Source organism: Hemitrygon akajei, unplaced genomic scaffold, assembly GCF_048418815.1.
Source record: "Hemitrygon akajei unplaced genomic scaffold, sHemAka1.3 Scf000132, whole genome shotgun sequence".
NCBI classification, from domain to species: Eukaryota; Metazoa; Chordata; class Chondrichthyes; order Myliobatiformes; family Dasyatidae; genus Hemitrygon; species Hemitrygon akajei.
Window position 1 is genome coordinate 454633 of NW_027332018.1, and position 16520 is coordinate 471152.

Sequence of the window (16520 nt, forward strand, 5' to 3'; positions counted from 1 at the left end):
ATGGTAGTTTGCCTCTCTAGTGCCAGGGTCCGGGATGTTTCTAATCGCGACCAGGATATCCTGAAGTGGGAGGGTGAGGAGCTAGAGGACGTGGTACGTATAGGTTCCAATGACATAGGTAGGAAAAAGGGAAGTGGTCCGGAAAGGAGAATATAGGGAGTTAGGAAGGGAGTTGAGAAGAAGGAGTGCAAAGGTAGTAATCTCGGGATTACTGTCTGTGCCTGGCGACAGTGAGAGATGGAACGGAATGAGATGGAGGATAAATGCGTGGCGGAAGGTTTGCACCAGGGGGCAGAGATTCAAGTTTATGGATTACTGGGACCTCTTTTGAGGCAGGTGCGACCTGTACAAAAAGGACGGGTTACACTTGAATTCTAGAGGGACAAATAACCTGGCTAAGGCTTCGGGGAGTTTTTAATCTAGAATGGTTGGGGGGTGGGGGGAATCAAATTGAAGAGACTAGGGGAGAGGAGTTTGGTTCACAAATAGAGAAAGCTAGTAGACAGTGTGTGAGGGAGGATAAGCAGGTGATAGAGAAGGGGTGCGCTCAGACCGAAGATGTAGGGGAGAAGGAAGAAAAATATAATAAAGTTGTTTGTACCGTTAGGGATAAACAGAGAGGAAGTTGTGGAGAGTTTCATAAATACATCTATTTTAATGCTAGGAGCATTGTAAGAAAGGTGGATGATCTTAGAGCTTGGATTGATAACTGGAAATATGATGTTGTAGCAATTAGTGAAACATGGTGGCAGGAGCTGATCGATTGTGTATTTGTGGAGTACATACACAACGTTGGAAGAACTCAGCAGGTCAGGCAGCATCCGTGAGAAAAGAGTAGCCTACGTTTCGGGCCGAGACCATTCATCAGGAATGGGAAGGGGGGAGAGAGGGCCGAAGCCCAGTACTAGACACACGGGAGGGGGTAGGGACTAGAGGCGCCAGGTGGAAAACCAATCAGAGGAAAGATAAAGGGGGGAGGGGGAGGGGATAAGCATGAAAGAACTGTAGAGATAAAGAAACAGAAAGTTGAAGGGGGAGAAAGGCAGAGAGGGACCTGGGATAGGGGAAGGGGGAGGGGGAGGGTATTACCGGAAATTGGAAAATTCAATGTTCATACCACCAGGCTGGAGGCTACCCAGACAGTAGATGAGGGGTTACTCCTCCAACCTGAGTTTGGACTCATCATGGCAGTAGAGGAGACCATGTATGGACATATCTAGATGGCAATGAGAGGCAGATTTGAGGAGGGTGGCAACCGGCGAGACCCGACGCAGATTAGGACACAATAGACAGGTCCAGTCACAATAGACAGGACCTCCAGTTTGCCACCCACTTCAACTCTGCCTCTCATTCCCATCTAGATATGTCCATACATGAGGCCATGTGTGCATTGTTTGAATTTCCAGCATCTGCTTATTTCCTAGTGTTTGATAGATATACAGGGTCTGATTAGGAGCAGTTAACATGTATTTGTGTGTGTTTGGTCATGTTTGACAAATCTTACTGAGTTTTTTGAAGAGGATACTAGGAAAGATGACGATGGTGCAGCAGTGAATATTGTCTATATGGACTTCAGTGAGGCATTTGACAAGGTTCCGCAAGGAGGGTTAGATAGTAACGTTCAATCGTTAGGTATTAATATTGAAGCAGTAAAATGGATTCCTAACTGGATGGGAGATGCCAGAGAGTAGTGGTGGATAATTGTTTATCGGGATGGAGGCCGGTGACTAGCGGGGTGCCTCAGGGATCTGTACTGGGTCCAATGTTTTTTTTGTCATATACATTAATGATCTGGATGATGGGGTGGTAAATTGGATTAGTAAATATGCAGATGATACTAAGATAGGTGTCGTTTTGGGTAATAAAGTAGGTTTTCAAAGCTTGCAGAGAGATTTAGGCCAGCTGGAAGAGTGAGCTGGAAGATGGCAGATGGAGTTTAATGCTGATAAGTGTGAGGTGATACATTTTGTTAGGAATAATACAAATAGGACATACATGGTAAATGGTAGGGCATTGAGGAATGCAGCAGAACAGTGTGAAACAGGAATAATGGTGCATAGTTCCCTGAAGGTGGAATCTCATGTGGATAAGGTGGTGAAGAAAGCTTTTGGTATGCTGGACTTCACAAATCAGAGCATTGAGTACAGGAGTTGGGATGTAATGTTAAAATTGTACACGGCATTGGTGAGGCCAAATTTGGAGTTTTATGTACAACTCTGGTCACCTAATTATTGGAAAGAAATCAACAAAATAGATAGAGTACAGAGGAATGTTTCCTGGGTTTCAGCACCTAAGTTACAGAGAAAGGTTGAACAAGTTAGGCCTTAATCTTTGGAGCGTACAAAGTTGATGGGGGACTTAATAGAGGTATTTAAAATTATGATGGGATATAAAGAGTTGACGTAGATAGGCTTATTTCCATTGAAAATAGGTGAGATTCAAACAAGAGGACATGTTGAGAGTTAAGGGGCAAAATTTTAAGGGCAACAGGAGGGGGAAATACTTTACTCAGAGAGTGGTAGCTGTGTGGAACGAGCTTCCTGTAGAAGTAGTAGAGGAAGTTTCGATTTTGTAATTAAAATAATAGATAGGTATATGGACAGGAATGGTATGGAGGGATATGGGATGAGTACAGGTAGGTGGAACGAGGTGAGAGTAAGCTTTCGGCACGGACTAGAAGGGATAGATTGGCTGTATCCGGGCTTTAATTGTTATATGGTTATATTAATGTTTCTTCGCACTCTCTACCAACAGCTCGTGTCGATCCCCAAACAAATCCAATTGCCCATTCTCTCACCGCAGAACTTTCTCTGTCTCCAAAATGCCCCGATTGCACACACTCTCCCCACAGCCCTTGTCAGTCAGCAAACTTATACCCATGCCCACTCCCTTTATCAACCCGTGTCTGACCACAAACTAATCTCACTGCTCGCAACCTTCCCGCAGCCAGTGCCGGGCCCCAAAATAATTCCACTGCCCACTCGCTTCTCGCAGCCTGTATCAATCCGACGACCCACTTTCTTCACAGAAACCTGCAAGATCCCAAATCTCACCCGTCTTTGCATTTTCCAATCCAGTATGAACTGCCCCGGTAGCGGACTGCTTTGTCAACAAAATTCTGTGAAATTAAATTGCAATCATTAATGATTTAATTCGAGCAAAATTTAACGAGCGTCCCTTTATGTCTGACCCCAAGAGAATGTGAAGGGATGGTGTTGAAGAAGCTTCACTCTGTGTCTGACCCCGGGTGTGTGTGATGGGACGGTGTGGAGGGAGATTCATTCTTTGCCTGATCCCGGGAGTGTGTGTTGGGACGATGTGGAATGAGCTTCACTCTGTGTCTGACCCCGGGAGAGTGTGATGAGACAGTGTGGAGGGAGCTCTCTGTGTCCGACGACGGGAGTTTGTGAGGTGAGGGTGCGGAGGGGGGCTGCACTCTGTGTCTGACCCAGGAAATAGGTGATGGGACGGTGTGGAGGAGATTCACTCTGAGTCTGACCCCGGGAGTGTGTGATTGGACGGTGTGGATGGAGATTCACTCTGGTGTGGATATATCTTCCGTCGATCTGACACGTACCTCTTCATCTGCTGAATTTATTTCAAGAAGTTTGGAATCAGAGTTCGAACAATACTGCTTCGCCTCATCGTAGGAAATATTGAATATGGATATAAAGTAGCACCTGTCTTCATTTTTAATCCAGTCCTGGGAACACGCTTGCTCTGGAAATTAGGAACAAGGAACAGTGAATCTCCCTGCGTGCCGTCCATTACATCCGCTGTGTGTTAGACACAGGACAGGGATCCCTCCTCACCGTCCCATCACACAGATCTGGTCAAATAAAGAATGAAATACCCTCATCACCGGTCCCTTGACACATTTTCGCTGGAAATTCCAAACAAGTAACAGTGAATCCCCTACCTCCGTCTATTGCATCCGCCGGAAGACAGACATAGAATATTGATCCCTACACGCCATCCAGTCACACACTGCTGGGAATAGTTACAGACTGAATCTCCCACCCCCCACCATCATCACATCACACAATCCCGGGGTCAGACGCAGAGTGAATCTCCCCCCACATCGTCCCATCACACACTCCCGGGGTCAGTCACAGAGTGAATCCCCCTCCAAACCGTCCCATCACACACTCCCGGGGTCAGACACAATGAATCTCCCTCCGCACCGTCCCATCACACACTCCCGGTGTCAGACACAGAGTGAATCTCCCTCCACACCGTCCCATCACACACTCCCGGGGTCAGACACAGAGTGAAGCTCCCTCGAAACTCTCCCAGCACACACACCCGGCGTCAGACACAAAGTGAAGCTCCCTCTACCCGGTCACATCGCATAGTCCCGGGGTCAGATACAGAGTGGAACTGTCCTGAATGAGCTGGGAGAAATCGAAGAAAAACTGCTGTTTTAAGTTCGTGAGATACTTTGTAGATGGCTCGAAACGTCTCTTGGACATTTATGGGAGCGGCTGGGTTAGTGTGGAAGCTTCCTTTGGAGTTTTTCTGCCAGTTTGGACTGGCTTCGTTGACGGCTGCCAACTGCGTAGCACCCAGCTGTGGCTGCTGGCAGCTCTGAAGGAAGCCGGATCGCTCCAAAAACTGGAGGCAAACACCGTTGTTCCCCCACTGACATCGGGACTACCTCCTTCCACCTTCACCGTCGTGACCCTCGTTCGGTGTAGGAGCCGAAGCATCGTTTGAGACGTATCGACCTTTCACGGCCTGGTAGTTCTGGTGGACCGACGGAGCTTTTCCCGTCTTTGGAATTTCTGGCGCCGGGCCAGCAAGGTGCTGTTGAGTACAAACTCTCCGGCCAGTCACTCAACTCGCTCTGGAATTTTATAACCAGCACCGGCATATCATTCTCGATTCGGACACAGCGGCAACATGCCGGACCGGACTCCAGGGAGTCGCAGGCCTTCGGGGAGTTATGCAAAGGCGGCTGCCGCTCCAGCCTCGGACAAAGCCCTATTTCGTTCGGTGAAAGTGGAACGCGCGGTGCAGTGCATTTTGCGTCCTGAAATTACCCTGAATAGATGCGGGGAGGCCATGGAGGACTTGTTGGGGAGGGATGGCATTTTGGCCATCGAGAAAGATTTCGGGAAGGCAGTATTTTATCTGAGGAATGATAAGTTGGTGCATAGGGCTCTCAGTAGGGGGATCACGGTGGAAAATACCTTTTGACAGATGGAGCTCGTGACAAATCCCACACAACGCAACACCCTCGGTCACGGTTAACCCCTCCATCACCAACGAGGACCTATTTCCCACACTAGCACGCTTGGGGCAAGTAAGGTCAGAAATAAAATCAGGCACAATTTGAGGTATTACATACTGTAATCTCTTTCCGGCGTCAGGTATTCATGCAACTGGAAAGAGAGGATGACAGTGAGGGCCGGATTACTGTCCGGCACGAGGGGGTAGACTATCAGGTGTATTGGAGCTCTGAGCGCCTACGGTGTCATGTGGGCTGGGAGGTTGGGGCACTTTCAGAGTCCTAACATTCGAAAACCTAGGGAGACCACTTCGGGAACCAGTGCCCCAGCTACCTCTGTCCCTGATCCCATTCCTGCGCCTACACCTGCGCCTGCCCCTGTTCCTGCCCCTGCCACTATTCCTAAGTCTGTTTCAGTCCCTGCTCCTACCTCTGTGGTTCAGTCGGGTGATCTTGAGGCTACGTGCAGGGAGGTTCAGGCGTGGGACGGGGTGGAGCCTGTAGGGGGCAAGAAAGTGAAGAAGAAATCCAAATACCTTAAGAAGTCAGCCCCCGAGAAAGCAGAGCTCACTCCCATCTGCCCTGAAGTGGAACGGAAGGCTCGGGGAACTGTACAGTTAGACGGGTGGGATGGAAGCGGGGATTACCGCTCCGTCGGTGAATCCCGCACCTGTGTGCTCTTCCGGCTTGAAGAGCAGAAGGGAATGTTCCCCCAGGAGGGCAAGGATTGCAGATGCGGGGGAGTCCCAGAAAGGGGTAGGAATCCGGGTGGAGGTTGTGTCCAACCCTGAATCCACAGATGTAGCCACCAGTCCTGTGGTAGGTGGTGTGGTTGTGCAGAAAGCTCGTGCTAGCCCTGTTTGCACAACTAAGGCAGACATGGAGCCCTCCAACCAGGACCCTGTAGTAAGCGCCTCCCTGGAGGCAAGTGTATTAACTAATATGGGCGGAAAGGAGACCAAGCTCTCTCATTGTCAGCATCAGCCTGCCGGTGAATCCCTTGGACCAGAGCTGCTGGGGTCCACCTCATACCTGTCTCCTGGGGAGGTTGATATAGCCTGCATGCCGACCCCATCAACTAATTGCCTGCAGGGAGTCCCTCGGGATTATCCCTCCATCGTCGTATCTGTGGATAAGACTGATGCGATGGTGGAGCGGGCATGTATGAGTGAGGTACCCGATGCGCAGTGTGGGTTGCAAGTGCAGCCACCTTCTAGGAGGAAGGTATCTGCAGAGAGGGGTTGAAGGGAGACTCATTTGATAGCGGGACAATGGACATTCTCACCTCTCCTGAGAAATCCCCATTGTTACCTGTGGAGGAGATCAGAGAGTTCATTCAGTCCTCTGAGGGTGCAAAGCATCGGCCTAAACTAGCCTCGCTTCGCTGGTCTAGCATACCGAGGCTGGTGAAGTCCCTGCGAGTCATCCTCAGAAGGATGGGGAAGGGGAACAGGAATGTTGCGTCGGGGAATGACAGACGGCAGCTGAAATCCTTTCTGGATGACCTGGTGAGGGACATCAGGGTGGAAAGCAGTCTCGCTCCTTCGGGAAATGGTGGGTCACAGGGTAGCGATGGTAGCAGTCGGGCCCGGAAAGAAAATAATATTCTTGGTTTTCTTCGGGATAGTGTGGTTGAGAGCGCCTCCGTTCTCAGCGGGAAGGGTAGTGGCGCTGAGGCCTATTGTGCTCTCGACATGAAACTGACCATAGCGAGTCTTAATATAAATGTTAGTAGGGGCTCTCTACGCAGATATAACAATCTCTCAGTCCTCAGGGATGGACGATATACGGTGAGCTTCCTGCAGGAAACCCATACCACTCCGGGGGACGAGTCCGCTTGGCTCCTGGGTTGGCAGGGCAGGGTCTACATGAGTCACCTTAGCGCCTACTCTAGCGGGGTGGCGATCCTGTTGGCCCCAAACTTTCGGCCAGAAATCGTAGGAGTCCAGGATGTTGTGCCCGGCCGTCTGCTCCACCTGGCTGTGCGCCTCGATGGAGTACCACTGCATTTTATCAACGTGTATGCTCCGAGGCGCGGGGTGCTGCAGACGCGCCTATTCTGTCAGCTGTCCACCTTGCTGAGTTCCGTCGATCCTGGGGACTGCGTCCTCCTCGGGGGAGTTTTCAACTGCATCCTCCAGGTGGTGGACCGCTGGGGCCTCCAACGCGACCCACCATCGGCGAAAAAGTTAAAGGAGCTAGTCGGTTCCTTTGACTTGGTGGACAGCTGGCGGAATCTTCACCCCGACTCTAGCGCCTTGTCGAGAAGATCTAGACTGGGTTGTTCCCGGATGGACCGCCTGTATATCACTCGGGCTTATATCTCCCGCGCGTCGGCGTCTTCCATGCAGCCGATGTCGTGCTCGGATCATCACCTTGTGTGCATGGAATTTACTTGTCTGCACCCTCGTGTGGGATCTGGGTATTGGCACTTTAACAACCAGCTGCTGGAGTACTGCCGATTCCGTGATTCGTTCCGCGCGTTCTGGGCCACCTGGAGAAAGAGACGGAGAGAGTTCCGCTCCCTACGCCTGTAAACTATGGGGTCGACAAAGAGGCGGGGCTCTGAGATTGAGAGGCCTGAGAGAACGTTGCTTGACCTAGAGTCCCGTCTTGGTCCGTCCGCTGGAGACCAACAGCTATGGCAGGAATACCAGGAGAAGAAGGACGTACTAAGGAATCTGCAGCTTCAGCAGTCCCGAGGTGCATATGTGAGGTCGCGGATCCAAATGCTGCAATATTTGGACAGCGGCTCACCGTTCTTCTACTCGTTGGAGAAGTGGCTGGGAGTTCGAAAACAGCTGGTGGAGCTACTGGCTGCTGTTGGCTCCTCCATCATGGACCCCGATGAAATTAACAAAGAAGTCCGCTCATTCTATCGGTCTTTGTTCTCACCAGATCAGTCAAATGAAGAGGCGTGCAATGAGGTTTGAGAATTTTGGCTAAGTTCAGCCCAGAGGACGCAGCGCGTCTGGACGCTCCCCTGACTCGGGAGGAGCTGTCAACTGCCCTTCGGCAACTCAGGAGGAGTAAGTCCCTGGCTTAGATTGTCTGACTGCAGAGTTATATCAGGCTTTTTGGGATGTCCCGGGGGATGCTTACAGCCTTGTTCTAGGGGAGATCCTAGCCACTGGGGAAATGCCCCTCTCATGGCGGAGAGCTGTTGTGGTCCTACTGCCCAAGAAGGGAGACCTTCGCCTCCTAACGAACTGGCGCCCGGTCTCCCACTTCTGCACAGACTACATGATCTTCACCAGGGCAATGACCAACCCTCTTGGGTCAGTACTCAGACAGGTGATCCATCCTGACCAATCCTGCACAGTCCCGGGCCGCTCCATCCAGGACAATGTCCACCTAGAAGGGGACCTGATCCAACTGAAATAGGAGACTGGGTCCCCGGCAGCTTTTCTTTCTCTTGACCAATAGAAAGTGTTTGACCAGGTAGACCACAGTTTCCTGGTGGGCACTCTGCAGGCCTTTGTGCTCGGACCACACTATACCAGGAGAAGAAGGACGTACTAAGGAAGCTGCAGCTTCAGTAGTCCCGGCTCCGATACTATGCCGCAGAATGCCTTGTTAAGATCATTGGATCACTGGCAGCGCCCATTCCCTTCAGAAGAGCAGTACGTCTAGGGTGCCCCATGTTCGGTCAACTGCTAAAAGACAGAGTGAAGTGTCCTCCTCACTCTGCCAATGCTCATTCCTGGGGTCAGACACAGAGTGATGCTCCATGCATAGCATCCCATCGCAAACACACTGTGTCAGACATAGAGTAAAGCTCAGTCCACACTGTCCCATCACACACTCCAGGGGTCAGACACAGAGTGAGACTCACTCGAAGCTGCCCCATTATACGTTCCCGGGGTCAAATACAAGCTACGCTCACACACTCCTGTCAGGCGTTCTCATCGTCAGAATCAAACTGAAGCTCCTTCGCACCGTTCCATCACACCGTCCTGCTGTCAGAATCAAATTGAAACTCTCGTCACGGCACCCAATTACACAGTCGCGTTACCCGTCACGAGGTGTAGCTCCCTCAACACCGTCCCATCGCAAACTTCAGGAGTCAGTTACAAGCTCCTTTCCACCATCCTATCACAGGATTTAGCTCCCTCCGCGATTTCCAATCACGCAACCCGTTGCCAAACACTAAGGGAATCTCCTGCGACACTGTCCCATCACATAATCCAGGAGTAACTTGGAGTGGAACACCCGTATACTATTACGTCATACCCACTCGGGGTCAGACACAGAGTAAAGCTCTCTCTCGCTCCACAGCCCCATCACACACTCATGGGTTCAGACTGCACGAAGCTCACTGTAAAATCACACGCTCTTACGGAGAGACACAGAGTGAATCTCCCTCCACACCGTCCCATCACCCACTCCCGAGATCAGATACAGAGTGGAACTTCCTCCACGCAGCCCCATCACACACTCACCGGGCCAAACACGATTTGAATCACCCTCCATACCATCTCTTCACACACTCCCGATATCAAGCACAGAGGGACGCATCCTCTCTCCACGCCTGCCCTGTGATGAGGAGCGGGTGAAAGAGTGGGAAGATGCCTCACCTCTTCTGTTGGTCAACAATTCACAGATTTGAGCCTTGGTTTCGTTGACAGATCTGTACTTCGTTTCCATCTCAGTGAACTGGTGACGGAGATCAGACAGATTAGAGTTGAGCGCAGAAAACTTGGATTGAAGGGTTGAGTTTAACTCATGGTAGTTTCGGTGGCAGGTTTCCTTAGACTGACGAATCTGTGATACTAAGAGAGATGGTGAGGGATATTTAGCGTTTACAGTGACACGTGAGTCAGCGTCACGCTACCGAACGGGTCACAGAGAGTGTTGTGTCAGTGTCACGGTGAAGGGTGTCACAGTGAAGGATGAGCTGTTAGCACATTGAGATGTCGGCGACACATTGAGGGGCGTGTCTGTGTTAAACTAGGGGGTATATCAATATCCTGGTGACGTCACACCGAGGTAAATGACTTAGTGAGGGAAATTTCAGAGTCAGAGCTCTGGTAGTGTCACGGTGGAAGGAGTATCGGTATAATGTGTGGGTGCTGGTCTCATTGTGAGGAGTGTGTCTGTGTCAACGTAAGAGGCATGTCATGGCCACAGCGTGTGTCCGATTGTCACGTTGAGGTGTGTGGCTGTGTGATGGAGTGGACTATGTCGGTGTCATTGTGAATGTAGGTGTCTGCATCACGTTAAGGGGCTTACCTGTGTCAGGGTGAGGTGAGGGTAATTGCCTCAGTGAGAGCTGCATCGGTGTTATGTTGAGGGGCGATACTGTCTCAGGGAGGGGTGTTACTGTGACGTGTGAGCCCTTGTGTGGAGCTGGGCGGGTCACGTGGAGCAGCCTGTGGGTGTCTCAGTGTCCGGTGAAGAGCTTGTCGGTGTCACTGTGAGGTGTGTTTCTGAGTCTCCTTGAGACAGGTTCTCTGGGAGAGATCTGGGTGAAAAATCTCAGATATCTTGGCTTCAACGTTGAGTTTAACTCATGGACTGCCAGTCAACATTGGCGTTGGGTCCTGTTAATCTTCTGATATTCTTCTCAAAGGAATTTGTGCTTTAGGTCAGAGATGATTCGAGATGGTGAAGGATGTTTGGCGTTCATAGTGTGTCAGCGCGGGTCACGGAGAGTGGTGTGTCAGTGTCACGATGAGGGTGTTACAGTGAGCGGTGTCTTGGTGGCACAGTGAGGAGTGTTGGACCCACCGTGAGGTACGTGTCTGTGACACCCTGAGGGTTATATCAGGTTACCAGCGAGTTTTTTTTTGTGTCACGATGGGGGTTGCGTCAGTATCGCGGTGATAGTTGAATCCCTGTCACAGCGAGTCGGTGTTTCAGTGAGAGACGTGTAGCTGTCACTGTGATAGGCGTTTCTGGGTCCATGTGAGTGGTGTACCGGTTCACATCGCGGTGTATCTCTATGTCACGGTGAGAGATATGTCAGGGTCACAGTGCGAGGTTTGACGGTGTTGCAGCGAGAGACTCGTCGGTGTCATGGAGTTTGGTGAATTGGTGTGACAGTGGAAAAATGCCGATGTTACGGTAAGGGGTGTGTCTGTGTCACGGTGAAGGACCTGTTGTGGTCACGGTGGATGTGCCGATGTCACAGTAAGTGTAGTGTCGGTGTCACGGTGAGGGGTGTGTCTTTGTGACGGTGAGGGTTATGTCGGTGTTTCGGAGGAGTGGTTGTTACCTTCATGATAACAGGTGAGTCGGTTTCAAAGTGATGGACGTGTCTGTGCCACAGTGAGGGGTGTGTCCACGTCACAGTGCGTGACCTGTCGGTGCCACGGCGAGAGGCGTGTCTGTGTTACAGTGAATCGTTATTACATTAGGTTGTGTGTTGATACCAGGTTGAGGGATATGTGAGTATCATGTTGAGAGATGTGTTGGTGGGGGTTGTGTCGGTGTCACGGTGAGGTGTGAGTCGTGGACATGCTGAGATACTCGTCAGTACCACAGTGAGGGGTGTGTTGATATAACCGTAAAGGGTGTTTTTCTGTTGAAATGTTGGGAATTAGACCCTGTTACTAGGCAGAAGGCTGAAGAACAGGACCTCAGGGGTGGCGTTCTTAGGATTGCTGCCAGTGATTCGTGATAGTGATGGTAAGAATTGGAGGAAATGGCAGTTGAATGCGTGGCTGAGGATCTGTTGCAGGGGGAAGGTTTTTAGATTTTGGACCATTGGGATCTCTTCTGGGGAAGGTGGGACCTGTACAGATTGGATGGGTTGCACCTGAACTCGAGGGGGAGCAATATCCTTGCTGGTAGGTTTGCTAGCATGGGTCGGGAGGGTTTAAATTAATTTGCAAGGGGGATGGGACCCGGAGCGGTAGAGCAGTGAAAGTAGTGCATGGAGTAAAGCCAGCTCTAACATGTAGAGAGGCTTTGAGGGAAGAGGAGCAGAACAAAGGTTGTAAAGGTAGTAAGGTAGAAGGGCTAAAGTGTGTGTACTTCCAATGCAAGACACATCAGGAACAAAGGTGATGAACTGAGAGCTTGGATGCATACATGGAATTATGATGTAGTGGCCATTACGGAGACTTGGCTGGCACCAGGGCAGGAATGGATTCTCAATATTCCTGGATTTCAGTGCTTTAAAATGGATAGAGAGGGGGGCAAAGAGGAGGAGGGTGGCATTACTGGTCAGGGATACTATTACAGCTGCAGAAAGGGTGGGTAATGTAGCAGGATCCTCATTTGAGTCAGTATGGGTGGAAGTCAAGAACAGGAATGAAGCAGTCACTCTACTGAGGGTATTCTTTCTGCCCCCTGGTAGCAGCAGGAATACCGAGGAGAAGATTCAGAGGCAGATTTTGGAAAGGTGCAAAAGTAACAGGGTTGTTATCATGGGTGAATTTAACTTCCCAGATATTGATTGGAACTTGATTAGTTCCAATGGTTTAGACGGGACAGAGTTTGTTAAGTGTGTCCGGGATGGATTCCTGTCACAGTATGTTGAAAGGCCGACCAGGGGAATGCCATACTAGATCTTGTATTAGGTAACAAACCGGGTCAGGTCACAGATCTGTCAGTGGGTGAACATCTGGGGACAGTGATCACCTCTCACTGACCTTTTGCATTATCATGGAAAAGGATACAATCAGAGAGGACAGGAAACATTTTAATTGGGGAAGGGCAAATTATGAGGCTATAAAGCTAGAACTTACGGGTGTGAACTGGGATGATGTTTTTGCAGGGAAATGTACGATGGATATGTGGTCGATGTTTAAGGATCTCTTGTAGGATGTTAGGGATAAGTTTGTCCCGGTCAGGAAGATAAAGATCGGTAGGGTGAAGGAACCATGGGTGACGTGAAGTGGAAAATCGAGACAGGTAGAAGAAGGCAACATACATGAGGTATAGGAAACTTGGACCAGATGTGTCTATTGAGGAATATAGGGTAGCAAGAAAGGAGCTTAGGAAGGGGCTGAGAAGAGCAAGAAGGAGGCATGAGAAGGCCTTGGCATGCAGGGTAAATAAAAAAACCCCAAGGCATTCTTCAATTATGTGAAGAACAAAAGGATGACAGGAGTGAAGGTAGGACCGATTAGAGATAAAAGTGGGAAGTTGTGCCTGGAGGCTGTGCAAGTGAGCGAGATCCTCAATGAATACTTCTCTTCGGTATTCACCATTGAGAGGGGACGATGACGGTGAGGAGAACACGAGTGAGGTTGATGTTCTGGAGCATGTTGATCTTAAGGAAGAGGAGCTGTAGGTGTTGTTAAAATACATTAGGACGGATTGGTCCCCGGGGCCTGATGGAATATTCCCCAGACTGCTCCACGAGGCGAGTTAAGAGATTGCTCTGGCTAAGATCTCTATGTCCTCGTTGTCCACGGGAATGGTACCGGACGATTGGAGGGAGGCGAATGTTGTCCCCTTGTTGAAAAAAGGTAGTAGGGATAGTCCAGGTAATTATAGACCAGTGAGCCTCACCTCTGTGGTGAGAAAACTGTTGGATAAGATTCTTAGAGATAGGATTTATGATTTATAGATAATCATGGTCTGATCAGTGGACTGTCAGCATGGCTTTGTGAAGAGCAGATCGTGTCTAACAAGCCTTATAGAGCTCTTTGAGGAGATGACCAGGCAGATAGATGAGGGTAGTGCAGTGGATGTGATCCAAATGGATTTTAGTAAGACATTTGACAAGGTTCCACACGGTGGGTTTATTCAGAAAATCAGAAGGCATGGGATCCAGGGAAGTTTGGCCATGTGGATTCAGAATTGGCTTTCCTGTATAAGTCAAAGAGGGTCGTGATCGAGGAAGTACATTCAGATTGGAGGGTTGTGACTAGTGGTGTCCCACAAGGATCTGTTCTGGGACCTCTACTTTTTAATGACTTTTATTAACGACCTGGATGAGGGGGTAGAATGGTGGGTTGGCAAGTTTGAAGACGACGCTAAGGTTGGTGGTGTTGTAGATAGTGTAGAGGATTGTCAAAGATTGCAGAGAGACCTTGATAGGATGCTGGAGTGGGCTGAGAAGTGGCAGATGCAGTTCAAACCGGAGAAGTGTGAGGTGGTACACTTTAGAAGGACAAACTCCAAGGCAGTGTACAAAGTAAATGGCAGGGTACTTGGTAGTGTGGAGGAGCAGAGGGATCTGGGAGTATATGTCCACAGATCCCTGAAAGTTGCCTCACAGGTTGATAGGGTAGTTAAAAAAGCTTATGGGGTGTTAGCTTTCATAAGTCGAGGGACAGAGTTTAATAGACGCGATGTAATGATGCAGTTCTATAAACTCTAGTTAGGCCACACTTGGAGTACTGTGTCCAGTTCTGGTCGCCTCAGAAAAGGAAGGATTTTGAAGCATTGGAAAGGGTACAGTGGAGATTTACAGGATGCTGCCTGGTTTAGAGAGTATGGATTATGATCAGAGATTAAGGGAGCTAGGGCTTTACTCTTTGGAGAGAAGGGGGATGTGAGGAGACATGATAGAGGTATACAAGACATTAAGAGGAATAGACAGAGTGGACAGCGAGCACCCCTTCCCCAGGGCACCACTGCTCAGTACAAGGGGACATAGCTTTAAGGTAAGTGGAGGGAAGTTCAAGGGGCATATTGGCGGAAGGTTTTTCATCAGAGAGTGGTTGGTGCATGGAATGCACTGCCTGAGTCTGTGGTGGACGGAGATACACTGTTGAAATTTACGAGACAACTAGACAGTTATATGGAGGAATTTAAGTTGGGGGGTTATATGGGAGGCAGGGTTTGAGGGTCGGCACAACATTGTGGGCCGAAGGGTCTGTAATGCGTTGTACTATTCTATGTTCTATGTTACAGTGGCCATATTTATTAGGGCTTTGGTCGCCGAAGCTTAACTCACCATGAATACCCCAGCAGATACCCGTAATAATGAGGGCCGCTGTTAAAACGCAGATTAGCCATATGCATGAAGTAAATCTCTCTCTCGTTTTGGGTCGTTCGCTGCCCATACCGTCTGTGGAAACATTATTCCTTGTCTTGTCAATCCATCGTCATATTCTGTGATCTCCCCCCTCCCCCCGCTCTTCTCTCCCTCTGAGTTCAAATCACTCTCTTTTTCCTCATACAGAGCCGTGAGCGTAAATTACAGATCAGAGCAGACCATTCGGCCCGGAACTGCTATACCAGTTCTACTTTATACCAGAATCGGTTTTACCTTCAGCATGTTCATTTCCTTCCAACCCCTGCACATACACGTGTTTGAGAAAGAGCCGATTAAACGCATCTATCGATTTGCATTCACCACTACCCCTGGACGAACAATTCAGTCACCCATGCTGTCTGTCTAATCAAAACCTTGCCCTCACCTCTCCTGAAAAAATACTTCCTCTGCCAGTGAGAGAGGGGGTAAGAGGATGCAATGGATGTGCGCACAGAAAGGTTAAGAAGGCAGGGGAAGAGGAAGAGCAGGAGAGGGTGAGACGGCAGAGCGTTTGGGCAGTGAGAGAGTGAGAGAGATTGAAGGGTGAGAGTGGGAAGAAAGAGGGATATGAGGGAAACAGAGGGAAGAGAAGGGGTTGAGAGATGGAGGGAGGCAAGAAGCAGTAAGGTGAAATTTCCAGAGAGGTGGAAAAGAGGGAGAGAAGGTGTGAGACAATGTGGGGAGAGAGGATGAAAGAGAGTGAGGGGCAAGAGAGGAAAGAGGAAGAGGGTTAATGAGGAGAGGTAGCAGGAGAAAGAGGGAGCAGGGAGGGGATATGATGGAGGGGAGAGGGAGAGGGGGAATAAAGAATGAGGTAGGAAAGTATAGATTGAGGTTATATTTTATACAGTGCCCCTCCCACTGTCCTCTATCCGCATCAGTCCTCCCTCGGTGTTTGCTACACTCTACATATCCCCACTGCACTCCTTTCTCAAAGCCCCCTCCTCAACACCCCTCCCACAGTACAACCTCCACACCGCCCAGCCCATGACATTCTCTCTTTACTGTCACGAACACACTGCACTGTCCCTTCATCCTATTCTTTATCTCTCCCACTATGCCGCCCCTCCCAGGCGCTGCTTCTAAGCTCCTTTTCTGAGTGCAGGCTCCTCACAAGCCCCCCCAACAGAGCTTTACCCTCACCACCTCTTCCATCCGTTCAGCTGGGGACAGAACAGTGAGAGTCAGTGAGGTTCCCTCCGCCCGCCCAATCGCGCACACCCGGGATCGAACACAAAATGGAGCTCTCCCCTCTACCACGCACACCCCCCCCCCCCCCGCTCCCGTTGTTCTGCCCCACTCACCGTTGGAAGGAGACTGTTTTGCAAAGACTACATTCTCGTAAGTCTCGCT